Below are 15,408 nucleotides of genomic sequence, written 5' to 3' on the forward strand. Positions count from 1 at the left end.
CATGAACTAAGAAGAGGAGGTCCTGATATCTCATACTTTTATCATCTTTCTCTATCATTCTTTGCCCATAAGTATAAGTCTCTGTGAAGGGCAGAGGTAAAATTAGCTAATCTAACTTTGTTGCTATATATGCCACATAACAGTAGGAAGAGGCTTGCAATTAGAACTGTGGCAAATTCCTCTACTCCACTGAATCTTGTTATACTTTTTTTTGTATTTATTTGGTTTTGAAAATTTGTTCCTGCATTAGTCCAGGGACAGATGCTTCAAGAATATCTCATAGCCTCATAAAGAGATCTTTGGATTCTTTATGCACATTATTACCTCCAAGGCCTGCCTCTCTCTCTCTCTCTCTCTCTCTCTCTCTCTCTCTCTCTCTCTCTCTCTCTCTCTCTCTCTCTCGTCCCTGAGGCTTTTATATCTGTATATAGAACCGCTGGGGAAGGGGTCTTGCCTGTGGCCACCCTAGAAATTACACTGTGCTCCAGACACTAGCTTGGAAGTGAGGTGACAAACAATGATTCTAACCAGTCACATGATTACAAAGCTGGGATTTCAAGCAGGGCTCCAGGTGGCCAGGCAGACTGAAGACATCTAAGGAAGCAGTGGCATGGGAGGGGCAAGCACTGGGCTGAAATTGCGCCGCCGCCTTGATGACATCAGGTGCGACAGGGTCTAAGCAGCTGGTGGCTCCAGGGAGATCCGTCCACTTTACTTGGCCAGGGGGTTCCTGGAGGATTTGATGGCAAACTTGGCCTTGCTGCCCAGGTCTTCCTCAATTCTAAGAATCTGGATGTGCTTGGCCAGGCGCTCAGATCGGCAAGGGGCACCTCTTGATCTGCCGAGTGCAGAGCCCCACCACCAGGTCAGCGACGAAAGTATCCTCAGTCTTCCCAAAGCGATGGGACACCATGACGCCCCAACTATTGAACTGGGCCAGCTTATACGACTGCAGAGACTCGGTCACAGAGCCGATCCGGTTCACTTTGAGTAGGAGACAATTTCAGGACTTCTCACTGACAGCCTTGGCAATCCTCTTAGGGTTGGTCACTGGATGCCTGCACTAGCTGTGAACTTCTGCCAGGCTTCCCAGTCATCCTGGTCAAAGGGGTCCTCTATGGCCACCACTGGATACTCCCGGATGAAGGACTTATACAGGTCAGCCAGCTGGTCAGGGTGATGTGCCTGCTGGTGTCATCAGGAGACTTGAATTCCAGGTCATACTTTCCAGATCTAAAGAACTCAGAGGCGGCCACATCCATGCCGATGACAACCTGATCAGTGTAGCCAGCCTTTCCAATTGCGTTCAACAGCAGCTCCAGACTTCTTTGTTCTCCAGAATGTTAGGCACAAACCCGCCCTCAATACCCACATTGGTGGCATCCTTCCCATATTTCTCCTTGATGACATTCTTCAGGTTGTGATAAACCTCTGCCCCAATGCTCATGGCTTTGCGGAAACTGGATGCCCCCACAGGGAGGATCATGAACTCCTGCATGGCCAGCTTGTTGCCAGCGTGAGACACGCTGTTGATCACATTGAAAGCTGGGATTGGCAGGATGACTTCAGGGTTGCCAGCCAAGTCAGCGATGTGGCGGTAGAGGGCCACCCCCTTTTCTGCAGCACCAGCTTTGCAGACAGCCAGGGACACTCCCAGGATGACATTGGCTCCGAATTTGGATTTATTCTCAGTGCCTTCCATCTCAATCATCAGCTTGTAGATCTTCTCCTGCACCACCACATTCAGTTTCTTGCTAACCAGAGCAGGTGCGATTATTGATGTGCTCAACAGTCTTTGAGACACCCTTCCCCATGTAGCTAGTCTTATCATTGTCACGGAGTTTCAGGGCCCTCATAGATGCCAGTGGAGGCACCACTGGGCACGGCAGCTTGAAAGAGACCTTTTGAGGTGTAGAGATCAACCTCAACAGTGGAATTCCCATGGGAGTCAAAGATCTCTCGGGTGTGGACCTTGAGAATAGACATGGTGAGTTTCTGGCAGTCGGCCTGCCGTGGAGGAAAAACACAGAGGTTCCTGCACAAACCCTGGAGAGCGTTCAGGAGAGACGTGCAACATACACACGACCCGGTTGCGGAGCTGCTCCAAGCGCCTCCCACCTACAATTCTCTTTATTGAGTTTGCTTTCATTAGGTGTCAGTATAACTGGAGCCTTGTATGATGGGGAAACTATCAACTGATAGTTTCGACCAATCACATTTAGTTAGGGTGTGGTCACCTAGAACCCAGGTAGAAAAACCTGGGGATGCAGATGCTCTCTCTCTCTCTCTCTCTCTCTCTCTCTCTCTCTCTCTCTCTCTCTCTCCCATGCTTGCCAGACCCTTCTGGATTTCGGACCTCCAACTCTTGTAGCGTGAGTTTCCCCTTTTTTTCAATTATTAAATTGTAACTGTTGTTCTTGAGTTGGTCTGGTTATTTATCATACCGACCAAATATGCCAACACTTGTAAAAATGTGGTTCATTTGGACTGCCTTGTAGGAATGCTTCTGAGTTACTTCCAGGTGTGCCATATTATTGGTCCTTGTTAGAAAGTGTTTCTAGGTATTGGAAGTTGGTGCTAAGGAATGGGGATGGGATAGAAGGTGTGGGCCTGAGAGGACCACAGTTGGGGATAAAACTGTGTATGCCACCAGGATCTGCTAAGACCTCTGAGAATGGAAGCAGAAAGGAAGGAGAAGCCACAGTAGGTGGTCTACTACATATCTTGGAATATGAATGGAGATTAGAATTGGAGAACAGGAGGCAGAGTAAAATTGCTAACCTGGCTATCAAGACTAATAGTTTAATGGGGAGTACCTATGGGACTTTGAGACTGAGACAAAGGAATGAGTTGGGATGAAATGTAGGAAAAGCTGTATGTGGTCCCCTCAAATATGCTTAGAGATGAAGGAGTGTCCCCAGGGGGTGATTTTCTACAGAGTTAGATGTAGAAATTGGAGGGCAGGGCAGAAAACAAAGATTGTGGATTATTAATGATTGATCTCAGTGTGCGTGCCACTGGTATTATATTTAGCAAGAGTCTCTTGTACCCATGCATTCAAGGCTACTTCCCACTTTCTCTTCAGTGAGGTTCAGTGTGGCTGGATTTATGCTGAGGCCTTTGATTCATTTGAACTTGAGTTTTATACGTGGTGATACATATGGGTCTATTTACATTCCTCTACATGTCGACATCCCTTCTTGCCAGCACCGTTAGTTGAAGATGCTTTCTTTTTTCCATTGTATAAATTTACTTTTTTTTCTCAAAAATCATGTGTTTATAGATGTATGGATTAATATCAGGGTCTTCAGTTTGATAGCATTGACCCATGTGTCTGCTTTATCTCAATGTCAAGATGCCTTTAAAAAAAATAGGGCTTTTTAGTAGAGCTTGAAGTCAGGGATGATACCTTTAAAAGTTTCTTTATTGTACACAATTGTTTGTGCTATCAGTGTTTATTGTTTTTCCAGATGAAGTTGAGTGAGTATTGTTCTATTGAGATCTGTAAATAATCATGTTGGGATTTTGATGGGGATTGCAATTAATCCATGGATTTATTTTGATAAGATTGACATTTTTGCTATGTTGATCCTACCTACTCAAGAGCATGGGAGATCTTTAGATTCTCTGCTGTCGTCTCCAATTTCTTTCTTCAAAGGCTTGAAGTTTTTGTCACACAGGATTTTCATTTGTTTGGTTAGAGTTGCCCCCATATATTTTATGTTATTTTACCTTATCTACGGATATTGTAAAGGGTGATGTTTTCCTGATTTCTTTCTTAGCCAGTTTATCATTTGTATATAGGAGGGCTAGTGTATTTTGAGTTAATCTAGTATCCTGCCACATTACTGAAAATGTTTCTCAGGAGTAGGAGTAACCTGGTTGAGTTTTTGGGGTCACTTATGTGTACTGTCATATCATCTGCAAATAGCAAAATTTGACTTCTTCCTTTCCAATTTGTATCCCCTTCATCTCCTTTAGTTGTTTTATTGCTCTAGTTAGAACTTTGAGTAGAATATTGTATAGATATGGAGAGAGTGGACAACCTTGTCTTGTTCCTGATTTCAGTAGAATTGTTTTGAGTTTCTCTCCATTTAGTTTGATGTTGGCTGTTGGCTTGCTGTATATTGCCTTTATTATATTTAGGTATGTCCTTTGTCTACATGATCTCTCCAAGACCTTTTTCATGAAAGGGCTTTGGTTGTTGTCAAAGGCTTTCCAGAATCAAATGAGTTGATCATGTTTTTTTTTCTTTTAGTTTATTTCTATGGTGAATTACATTAACCAATTTAAGTATGCTGAACTACCCCTGCATCTCTGAAATTAAGCTTACTTGATCATGGTGGCTTTCTTTGATGTGTCCTTGGATTCGGTTTGCCAGTATTTTATTGAGTATTTTTATGTCAATGTTTATGAGTGATATTGGTCTGTAATTCTCTTTCTTAGTTGTGTCTTTGTATGGTTTTTTTCTGTTTCTATTGTGTGGAACAATTTGAGGTTTATTGGTATTAGATCTTCTTTAAATTTTAGTAGAATTTCCTGCTGAAACCATCTGACTCAGATTTTTGGTTAGGAGACTTTTGAGGGATACTTCAATTTACTTAGGTGTTATAGATCTTTTTAAATTGTTTATTTGGTCTTGATTTAATTCTGGATAGGTGGTACCTATCCAGAAAATAAATCCATTTCCTTTAGATTTTTCATTTTTTGTGAAGTATACATTTTTGAAGTATACCTGATGATTCTCTGGATTTCCTTAGTATCTGTTGTTATATCCCCCTTTCATTTCTGATTCTGTTCATTTGGCTATTCTCTCACTGCCTTTTAGTTAGTTTAAATAAGAGCTTGTCTTTCTTGTTGATTTTCTTCAATAATCCACTCTTTATTTCATTGATTGTTTGTATTGTTCTCTTTGCTTCCATTTTATTGAGTTCAGTCCTCAATTGATTATCTCCTGGTGTCTGCTCCTCTTCGGTGAGCTTGCTTCTTTTTGTTCTATAGCTTTCAGGTGTACCATTAAGTCATTAGTGTGAGCTTTCTCCATGTTCTGATTTTGTCCTGGAATATCTTGTTTTCTTCATCTATGATGCTTGAGAGCTTTGCTAGGTATAGTAGTATGGGCTGGCATCCATAGTCTCTTAGTGCTTGCAGAATATCTAGGACCTTATGACATTCAGAATTCCATTGGGAAGTTGGATGCAATTCTGAAAGGTCTTTCTTTATATGTTATTTGGCTTTGTTCCTTTGCAGCTCTTAATATTCTTTAGTCTGTATGTTTAGTGCTTTGATTATTATATTTCAAGGAGACTTCTTTCTTTCTTTCTTTCTTTCTTTCTTTCTTTCTTTCTTTCTTTCTTTCTTTCTTTCTTTCTTTCTTTCTTTCTTCCAGTCTATTTGGTGTTCTGTAAGCTTCGTGCACACTTATATGCATATCCTCCTTTATGTTGGGAACGTTTTCTTTTACAATTTTATTGAATATATTTTCTGTGCCTATAGCTGGAATTTTTTTCCTTCTATCACTGTTATTTTTAGGATATTTTTTGTGGTATCCTAGATTTCTTGAATTTTTTGTGTTAAGAATTTGTTGGATCTAACAATTTCCTTGACTGATGAATCTATTTCCTCTATCATATCCTTAATGCCTGAGATTCTTTCTTCTAGCTCTTGTATTCTGTTGGTTATGCTTGCATATGTTACTCTTATTCATTTACCCAAACTATCCATTTCCAGAATTCCCTTGGTTTGTGTTTTCTTTAATGCCTCTATTTCAATTTAAAAGTCTTGAACTGTTTTCTTCACTTGTTTATTTGTTTTTTTTTTTCTTGGCTTTCTTTAAGAGATTTATGGATTTCTTCCAGTTTTCTGTTTGTCTTTTTGTACATTTCGTCAAGGGAATCTTTCCTCTTTATGGGCCACTATCATCTTCAAAAAGTTATTTTTAAGATTATTTTATTTTATTCTGCTTCATCTGTGTTGGGATGTTCAGGTCTTGTGGCTGTAAAACCATTAGTTTCTGGTGTAGCCATATTGCTCTTTATGTTGTTGAATGTATTCTTACACTTCTCTCTACCCATCTCTTCCTTCATCCTTGTAGGTGACCCCAGTGGTCACTTTTCCTCTAGGTGAATGTGGGGCTTGTGGCTCTAGTGGTTACAGTTGTGGCAGGAGATGGTGGGGGTGGGCAGGAAGGATAATGCTTCCTGATCTCTTAATTTGTGATAGGTGAGGGTGGGGTACAGGATAAGCCCCTGCGGTCTAGGGCTAAGAGAGCAGGGGCATTCCCTTGGTAGCTGAGACACTCATTTCTTCCTAAAGGTGTATGCAGGGCCTTATGTCTCCAGTGATTGCTGATGCAGCAGACAGTTGTCTACAAATGGCTTTTAGCTGACTGCAGGTTTTCAGGATAGTGTGCTTCTCTGGCAAAATAACATTGCTCCTGGAACTTTGGGAAAACCACACTGCATAGAATAAAAGATAGGCTATGCTTACATTTGTGAAATTTGCTTAAGTCTGTAAACAATAATTTGAACTATGGCCAGTCCACTCAATGCAACATTGTTATCTTCTCTTTATGCATGTTTATTTTTTACTCAAAACTGATATTGGTAATTTCCTAGTAGATTCGTATTGTAACTCTATCTATTATCTATCTATCTATCTATCTATCTATCTATCTATCTATCATCTATCTATCTATCATCTATCTATCTATCTTTCTGTCTGTCAGTCAGTCTCTCTGTCTGCCTATCTATCTATCTATCTATCTATCTATCTATCTATCTATCTATCTAATCTATCTAGTAATTTTATAGACTATATGTTCCAGATACTTTCTAAAAGAAGTTTTGCTTTCTGTAACATGGTTGTAAAAATAAACATAATTACTTTTATACAAATAAAAACAAAATAGATACTGTAAGCAAATCTAGAACAGATACTTTGGTATAAAAGACAAGAGGATGCATTTAATAATAAGAGGCTAATAGACTGCTTTTGTGTTTTCCAGCATCTCCACAGTGAGGATAGCCACAAAGAGTCAAAGCACCTGTGAGTTTTCCATCTTTTTGCCAAAAATTTTGTGCTCTCTTCCAGGAACTACTTAGTCCTTTGTGCCAGACTCCATTAACTTGAAGATTTGTGCTGCATGCTTGTCTTTGAGTTAGAACGTGTAACTGGCAACAACCATACATTTCTGGATATAGATTTCAAGAAAAGGAATTCAGTTGATTGAGCACAGAGTTCTCTTTGTCATGGATGATACTCAGAGCCCTGAGAGGTCATGAAAACAGTTTGTGTTTAGGACACATGAACTTGAGTCTCATGTTCTTGTATCTACCAGTTCACCACTGACTTTATTTTTAGATGAAATGAGTCAAGAAAATTACTTTTTAATAATATGTGTTAATTATCAATCAAATAATCAGCAGAATTAGCAGAAATTTATTATTTATTCAGAGGAAATATTCAGTGTTATTTCATGACCATTCCTCATTCAAAAATTTATACTGATGAGTTCTTCACGTCACATTTAAAGCTCATAGACTTGTGATACACATATCTCTGTCAGAGAAACTGACTCCAGCAGACATTGTCAGTGTGCACCTGTTCTATTCAGAATTCCAGCTGGCTCAGAACTGCTTGGCAGTGTAGATGTGCCTTTGTGAGACACATCTGAATCACTTTCTACTGTCTTAAATATTGGCACCTCCACCCATGCTTTTTAAAAAGAAAAAAAATTCAACATCATCACTAGAAATTTTAAATGGTATGCTAAATTCTAATTTTATGAAGACAGTGCAAATTATACTTGCTTTAGCAGGGAAAGACAAGAAGTATTAAAAAATACTTCAGGAAAGCTTTGGCAATCAGAAAAAGATTACTTCTCAAATCCATGGAAAATTATTTCCAGAACTTTTAGTGGATGACAAAAATGCATGGATGCTCAAGTACCTACATAAAGGGGCAGATTATTTAACTATAACCTGTGGATAAGATAGTTGCTATTATACAAAATATCCTTTATAAGTTACTTACCTTATTGCAGCATAAATGATATCCCTGTTTCTTTCATTTTAATTTAATACTATATTGACTTTTTCTTATAAGTATAGTGTATTATAATCATAATACAGATATAGGCCTACAAATGTTTTATTAATTTATCAATAAGATCTTATTTTTATTTCTTATATAATATTGAATTTCATATATTCTATTTATTTTGGATCTTTTGTTATTTGGAAATACGTTTGCTTTCTTTTTCTCCTTTTTCTTTCTCTTGCTTTTTACTCTCGCTCTCTGTAACATTGTTCTCCACTCTCTGTTGTTTTACCATTTATGAATCCTGCCTCTTTTTTTCTACTTTTCCTCACCTCCTTTCTTTGTCTTATTTCATGTGCATATGAGTAAAGACATGTGCACATTCTCTTTCATGTAAAATACGGTAGTTTTGTTGTTTTCAGTTTTGCTGCCTTAGTAACCTAATAGTTGCCTAAAATAGATTGTTTCTGAATGAAGAAAAAGTGAACAAGCATGACAACAATGTACAAGAATTCTGGGAAAATATCACAGTATCAAACCTGTACATTCAGGGGCTAGAAAGAGGTGAGATAAAGACTAAAGGCATGGGTAATTTTATTTAATGAAACTGTAACAGATAATGTTTCCAATTCAGAGAAAATAATACACATCCAAAACAAGAACCATTTAGAGTCCAAAATACATATGATATGTAGAGAACTTGTCTGTGATAAGTTAAAGCCAAGATATCAAAACCACAAGTCGAGGTATTTATATTAAAAGCTGTAAGGGAATTATGTACCAACTCATGTAAAAAGGCAGACATATCAAAATAATATCAGTTCTTTTGTCAGTTACCCCCAGAGACATGAAATCACAGAAAGATATAAGGGTATAGTCGCTCTGTATTTTCAAACATTCTATATATTAGTTACTTTTTGTGTTCCTGTGATAAAAACACAATGACCTTAAAAGAAACATTTGTTTGGTCATATGATTCTTGAAGGATAAAAGTCTCATGGCAGTAGAAGCAAAAAGTTGAGACAGCCCATACTCAACCACAAAATCAAATCGCACAGAATGAATTGGAAGTTGTACATGGCTTTTCATCACAAAGTCAGCCCCCAAGTGGACAGCTTCATCCAGGAAGGCTGCACCACCTGAACCTCACCAAAAGGGCTACCAACTGAGAACAAAGTTTCCATTTGTCTGGGACTATGGGGGACTTTTCTCATCCAAACTACAACAATCTATAATTTCTGAATATTTGCATTACAGTTATATTGGTGCCTGGGACATGAATCCATGCAGTGTTCAGAGTGTAAATTGGGTTTCTTGTGGCATTACTGTGTCAGTGAAATACTTGCTGTCATGTAAGTTCTTGCCAGAAATTTTGCAATAAAGTGTTTTTTTTTTTTTCAGTATTTCAACTAAAAGAACATTCCTCAAATCGGGAGAAAATGACAGTACAACTTACCAGAAAGTATGATAAATATTTTTAAAGGAAAAATTATTGAAGGAGCAACCTAATAGTACTCCAAGGTCTTAGCAAAAGAAGGAAAGTTAAAACTTGAAATATAATATATAGTAAGAAATAATGAACATTTAGGCAACCATTAATGAGAAATAGACTAAAAGAACACCATACATAAATGTTCAAAAGTTTGGTTCTCAAAAAATAATGAAGATTTACTAACCTTTTGTCAAATTAGTCTGAATAAAGAAGGGTTAGAAAGTGGGATTAGAGAGGTTACTGGGCAATCCAGTAAAGTAAAAAGAATCATTTTGGAGGTAACTTTAAAATAGATTAGAAAAATGGCAAATCTAAAACATGATTAAACTTTTGCACCTACACTTTCAAAATGACAATTGGGCAGCTTTGGAATGTCCAAGAAAGTCTCTTGGAAAATGACCTCTTTTATTTATTTTTGGTATCTATTTGTATTCTGATTGTCAGTCTTTATAATTTGCCTGCATTTGTCCTTCAGTCTATATGGTGAGAGCCACTAATTTAATGTTCTACAGACCATTTATTAACATATGATTTCCAAGAGGTTTAATTTAGTCTATGAGCATATGTCGTATCACATTATGAATATTCATAGTGGTACTTGAACTTTCCTTTTTTATTTATACACTTAAAATTAAATTACTTGCAATGGTTCAATAATTACTAATATTGATTTTATTTCTTTACTTCACTTTCTAACGCATATTTTTCCTGATGAAGTTCTAATTAAACCAATTAAAATAACTGGCAAGACCACAGTTTGTGCCTTAAATCTCCTCACTGATTCATAAACATATATTTGCTTTTTTTTTGAACTATTTATGTAAGGCCTTCAAGTATTTCAATTGTTGATTATCCAGCTATAATTTGAAGTTATATCATTTTAATTTTTTAATTTTTATTTGAAAATTATCCTCTAAACATTTTGTTTTTATTCTTTCATTTTTATTCATTTAAAAATATTTATATTGCTTAAGATTTTCATTTTTTCCCATTTGCTATTGTAATTTTCAGAGTGTGTCTCCCATTTTCTCTTATAATTCATTATTTATTTACATGCAAATTAATATTTCATATTGAATATTAATGAGATACTCAAGTTATAATATTTTTTATGGTTTAAACATTACTCTTTAAAAATATTGCTAGGATAGAACTTATTTCAGTCTATATTTTAATTTTTCTCTTTATTAACAAATCAAGAGCATCATGAAAAACCAGTTTCATAAATTTAGTATGAATCAAGCTTAAATATAAAGAAAAACTTACTAGATATCCTGCATATCTTCATTATAACTTTAAGATTGTTTCCGTATCCAGCTGAGATATGACTTTAATCACCTACTCATTAGTTACATTATACTTAACAATACTTTTTAGTTCAGCTTTCTAAATTTTGTTTAAGATTTTCACATTAAGATTTATCTGCGCCAATAAAGTTCTGTATTAGTTATCTTTTGAACTTACTACTAATTTGCATTTAGTTCATTAAAAACAGTTTGGAAGATTATTCACTTGTTTATAAAATTTTTATATCTACTTATTTTATGAGTGTGCTGCCTGCATGCATATGTGCATACTTTGCACAAGCCTGGTACCCTCAGTGGCTAGAAGATGGTGTCAGATTACCTGGACCTGGAATTACAGATAGTTGTTCACCACAATGTGGGCGACAAGAATTGAACATGGGTCAACTGGATGAGCAGAGAGTACTTTCAATGGCTGAATCAACTGCCTAACTCTGTGTATTTTTTTTTAAAAAATCTTAGAACATTAATAGTACTATTATAATCATTATTTTAAAAATACTTTTAGGAAAATAATCTGTGCGTGAATGATATATAACTTTTGCACTAGGGTAATTTTTTCTTATTCATTTGAACTGGTTAGATTAGTGTTACTGTGTCTTGTCCTCTGATCACAACCTGATCCTAATGTGTCTATAGTTTAAATTAAGTAATTTTTCCTGTGCGTATTACTTTCACTCAAATTATTCGTCTTCTTTTATGTTTCATTAACTTCTACAACATCTTAAAACTAATTGTTTCATTTTATTCTTCGTAATGTGTGAAACAAGGCAAGATGGCTTCTTCTGCAGAGAGTTTTAGCAACAATTTTGTTGGATCTGAGCAGAACTTTGATTTTTATTGTTACTAATATTGCCAGCAATTTCTATGCATTCTCTAATTTTGTTTTACCTTTCTTTTGGACCCTGCAGGAGATTAAAAATTGTTTTGTTTTTCTTTGATATGGAAGTATCTAACTTTTAGTTTTCCTAGTAATATACAATTTTAAAATGATAAAATGCATTTTCCTTTCATTGTAATAGTTGTTTACCTATAATATATCCTGGTTATGGATTCTGCTTCTCTACTCTTCCCAGTTCTTCTCCATCTCCCCTTCAGATTCACTTCTTTTATGACTGTTATTAGAAAGCAAGCATCTAAGAAATAATAAAAATAAACATAAGATAACACAAAAATTAACATTTCAAAATGGGGGAAATCAAATACAAGGGGAAAGTTATAAGTAAAGTCCTAAGAAAGCCACATAAATGCAGAGTTCCACTTTCTCGTGGACTCAGGAATCCCTTAAAAGTACTTAACTCATCCATTGCTGGTGGGAATGCAAACTTGTGCAACCACTTTGGAAAGCAGTGTGGCGGTTTCTCAGGAAATTCGGGATCAACCTACCCCTGGACCCAGCAATACCATTCTTGAGAATATACCCAAGAGATGCCCTATTATACAACAAAAGTTTATGCTCAACTATGTTCATAGCAGCATTGTTTGTAATAGCCAGAATCTGGAAACAACCTAGATGCCCTTCAATGGAAGAATGGATGAAGAAAGTATGGAATATATACATATTAGAGTACTACTCAGCGGTAAAAAAACAAGGACTTCTTGAATTTTGCATGCAAATGGATGGAAATAGAATACACTATCCTGAGTGAGGTAAGCCAGACCCAAAACGAGGAACATGGGATGTACTCACTCATATTTGGTTTCTAGCCATAAATAAAGGACATTGAGCCTATAATTCGTGATCCTAGAGAAGCTAAATAAGAAGGATAACCCAAAGAAAAACATATAGGCATCCTCCTGAATATTAACCTTCATCAGGCGATGAAAGGTGACAGAGACAGAGACCCACATTGGAGCACCGGACAGAAATCTCAGGTCCAAATCTGGAGCAGAAGGAGAGAGAGCAAGAGCAAGGAACTTAGGACCGCGAGGGGTGCACCCACACACTGAGACAATGGGGATGTTCTATCGGGAACTCACCAAGACCAGCTGGCCTGGGTCTGAAAAAGCCTGGGATAAAACCGGTCTCGCTGAACATAGTGGACAATGAGGACTACTGAGACCTCAAGAACAATGGCAATGGGTTTTTGATCCTACTGCATGTATTGGCTTTGTGGGAGCCTAGGCAGTTTGAATGCTCACCTTACTAGACCTGGATGGAGGTGGGTTGTCCTTGGAGTTCCCACAGAGCAGAGAACCCTGATTGCTCTTTGGGTTGATGAGGACAGGACAGGGACTTGATTGGGGGAGGGGGAGGGAAATGGGAGGCGGTGGCAGGGAAGACAGAAAACTTTAATAAATAAATAAATACAAAATAAAAAATAAAAAAGTACTTAACTGGTAAAATTACATATATAAACATAATAAAAATTATTACCAAAAAAAGAAAAGGAAAAGAAAAGCCCTGAAATTATGAAACAAGGACTCTCCAAAGATGCTCTTGAGTTTGTTTTCTGTAAAATATCTAGTGCTAAGCATGCAATCTACCCTTAAGGATAGTGACAATCCCTTGGAGAAAGACAAATTTTCACTTAGAAGTAGCTATCAATTGGAAATGGCTTCTGGATTTTGGATGATGACATGTGACTCTAGGAGCCCATATGGTACAGTCCTGTGCAGACCCTTTACATGCTATATCAGTGTCTGTGAATTCATGTATCTGGACACTATTGATTTAGAGGGCCTTGTTTTCTTGGGAATGGTTAAACTTAGATTGGCCCCAATATGTTTTTAATACTTTGTCTCTCGTTGGTGGGAAGAAATGCTACCTTGTTGAAGAAAGTGTGTCCTCAGCTGCCCCAGGAACTAACTGGAGACATCGCCCTGGGCACCTGGGAGCACCAAATCTCTTGCCAACCCTAAGATCGCTCCCTTAATTAAGATGTGTGCTTCCCTGCTCCCCTATCCAACCTTCCTTTGCTGAGGACAGAGAACCTGAAATGACCCTATCCTATAGCCATACTGATGAATATCTTGCATATCACCATAGAACCTTCATCTGGAGATGGATGGAGATGGAGACAGAGACCCACACTGGAGCACCGGACTGAGCTCCCAATGTCCCAAGGAGGAGCAGAAGGAGGGAAAATATGAGCAAAGAAGTCAGGACGACGAGGGGTACACCCACCCACGGAGACAGTGGGGCTGATCTATTGTGAGCTCACCAAGGCCAGCTGGACTGCGACTGAAAAAGCATGGGATAAAACCGGACTCTCTGAATATGGCGGACAATGAGGGCTGCTGAGAAGCCAAGGACAATGCCACTGGGTTTTGATCCTACTTCATGTTCTGACTTTGTGGGAGCCTAGCCACTTTGGATGTCCACCTTCCTAGACCAGGATGGAGCGGGGAGGACTTTGGACTTTCCACAGGGCAGGGAACCCTGACTGCCCATCAGACTGGAGAGGGAGGGGGAGAGGAGTGGGGGGAGGGGGAGAGGAGAGGGAGGAGGGGGGAAAAGGGGGACGGGGAGGGAAATGGGAGGCGGGGAGGAGGCGGAAATTTTTTTTTCAATAAAAAATTATATTTTAAAAAAAAGAAAGTGTGTCACTGAGGGTAGAGTTAGTTTAAAGTTTCAAGAGACTCTTGCCATTCTTAGTATTCTCTCCACTTTTTAAGTTCCTACCACCATGTCTTCACTTAGCCATCACAGACTGTAAACTTCTGGAACTGTAAACCCCATCAAACACTATATTTATCACTTGGCTTGGGCCTAGTGTTTAAATGCAGCATTATAAAAGTAACCAATGCAGAATTTGGCACCAGGAAGTAAATTATTACTGTGATAGGCACTGCCATGCATTTTTGTTGCTTGTTTGTTTGCATGGTTGTTTTTTGTTTGTTTTGTTTTTTGCTGGTTTTGGAGGAATAAAGAAGAATTTCTGAATTTGGACTAGGAAACTAGTTGGATATAGTAAGCGTATCTTAATTTATCATCCTAGTAGGGGCTTGGAAGACATTAGAGCAGATTCTTTGAACTGTGAAGGCCTGCCTCGAGAAGGTTTCTGGGCCAGAAACTATTCTTATGATATTTTAGAAAAAAAATGTGAATGCTTTCTGTCATTGTATTATGACACTCCTGAGGCTAGATTAGTAAGTAATGGGTGAAATTCTTGGATGGAAAAGATTTTAAAACAACATGGTATTGATCCTATTGGGTAGCTATCAGTAAGCCCTCTTCCACTCTAATGTAGCTCTTCAATGAGAAAGATAAAAATGGGGCAGAAAGAAAGAATGTAAAGTGTGAAGTGAAAAAGAGCACTAGGAAATTTAATGTTGGAAATAAGGCTTGGGTGAAAGAGATAAGGAGCTCAGACGAGGCTTGCTCCTGTCGGAATAAAAGCTAAGCTTCCAACTTGTGAAAAGTAAATGCTTTCTTTTTGTTGTAGATGGTGAGTAATACAGAAATAGAAATAGAAATCCAGTTACTATGTGAAGAATAAAGGAATGTGAAGTGCTCGGATCTAAATGGAACATCTCTAGCGTATCCCCTTCCCAAGGCTCAGGAACTACTATGAAAAGGGAGTGAAACTACTGCAAGAAGAAGAGGGAGTAAAGGTCTTTAGACTAATA

At 37.8% G+C, this 15,408-nt stretch overlaps 1 pseudogene; it reads right to left on the reverse strand.

The window, feature by feature from the left end:
- Positions 1–711: 711 nt before the first annotated feature.
- On the reverse strand, positions 712–1,986 carry LOC126500935 (alpha-enolase-like; annotated as a pseudogene).
- Positions 1,987–15,408: the final 13,422 nt, after the last annotated feature.

This window comes from Alexandromys fortis, unplaced genomic scaffold (genome assembly GCF_014885135.2).
Source record: "Alexandromys fortis isolate MF-2015 unplaced genomic scaffold, M_Fortis_MF-2015_v1.1 scaffold_7, whole genome shotgun sequence".
NCBI classification, from domain to species: Eukaryota; Metazoa; Chordata; class Mammalia; order Rodentia; family Cricetidae; genus Alexandromys; species Alexandromys fortis.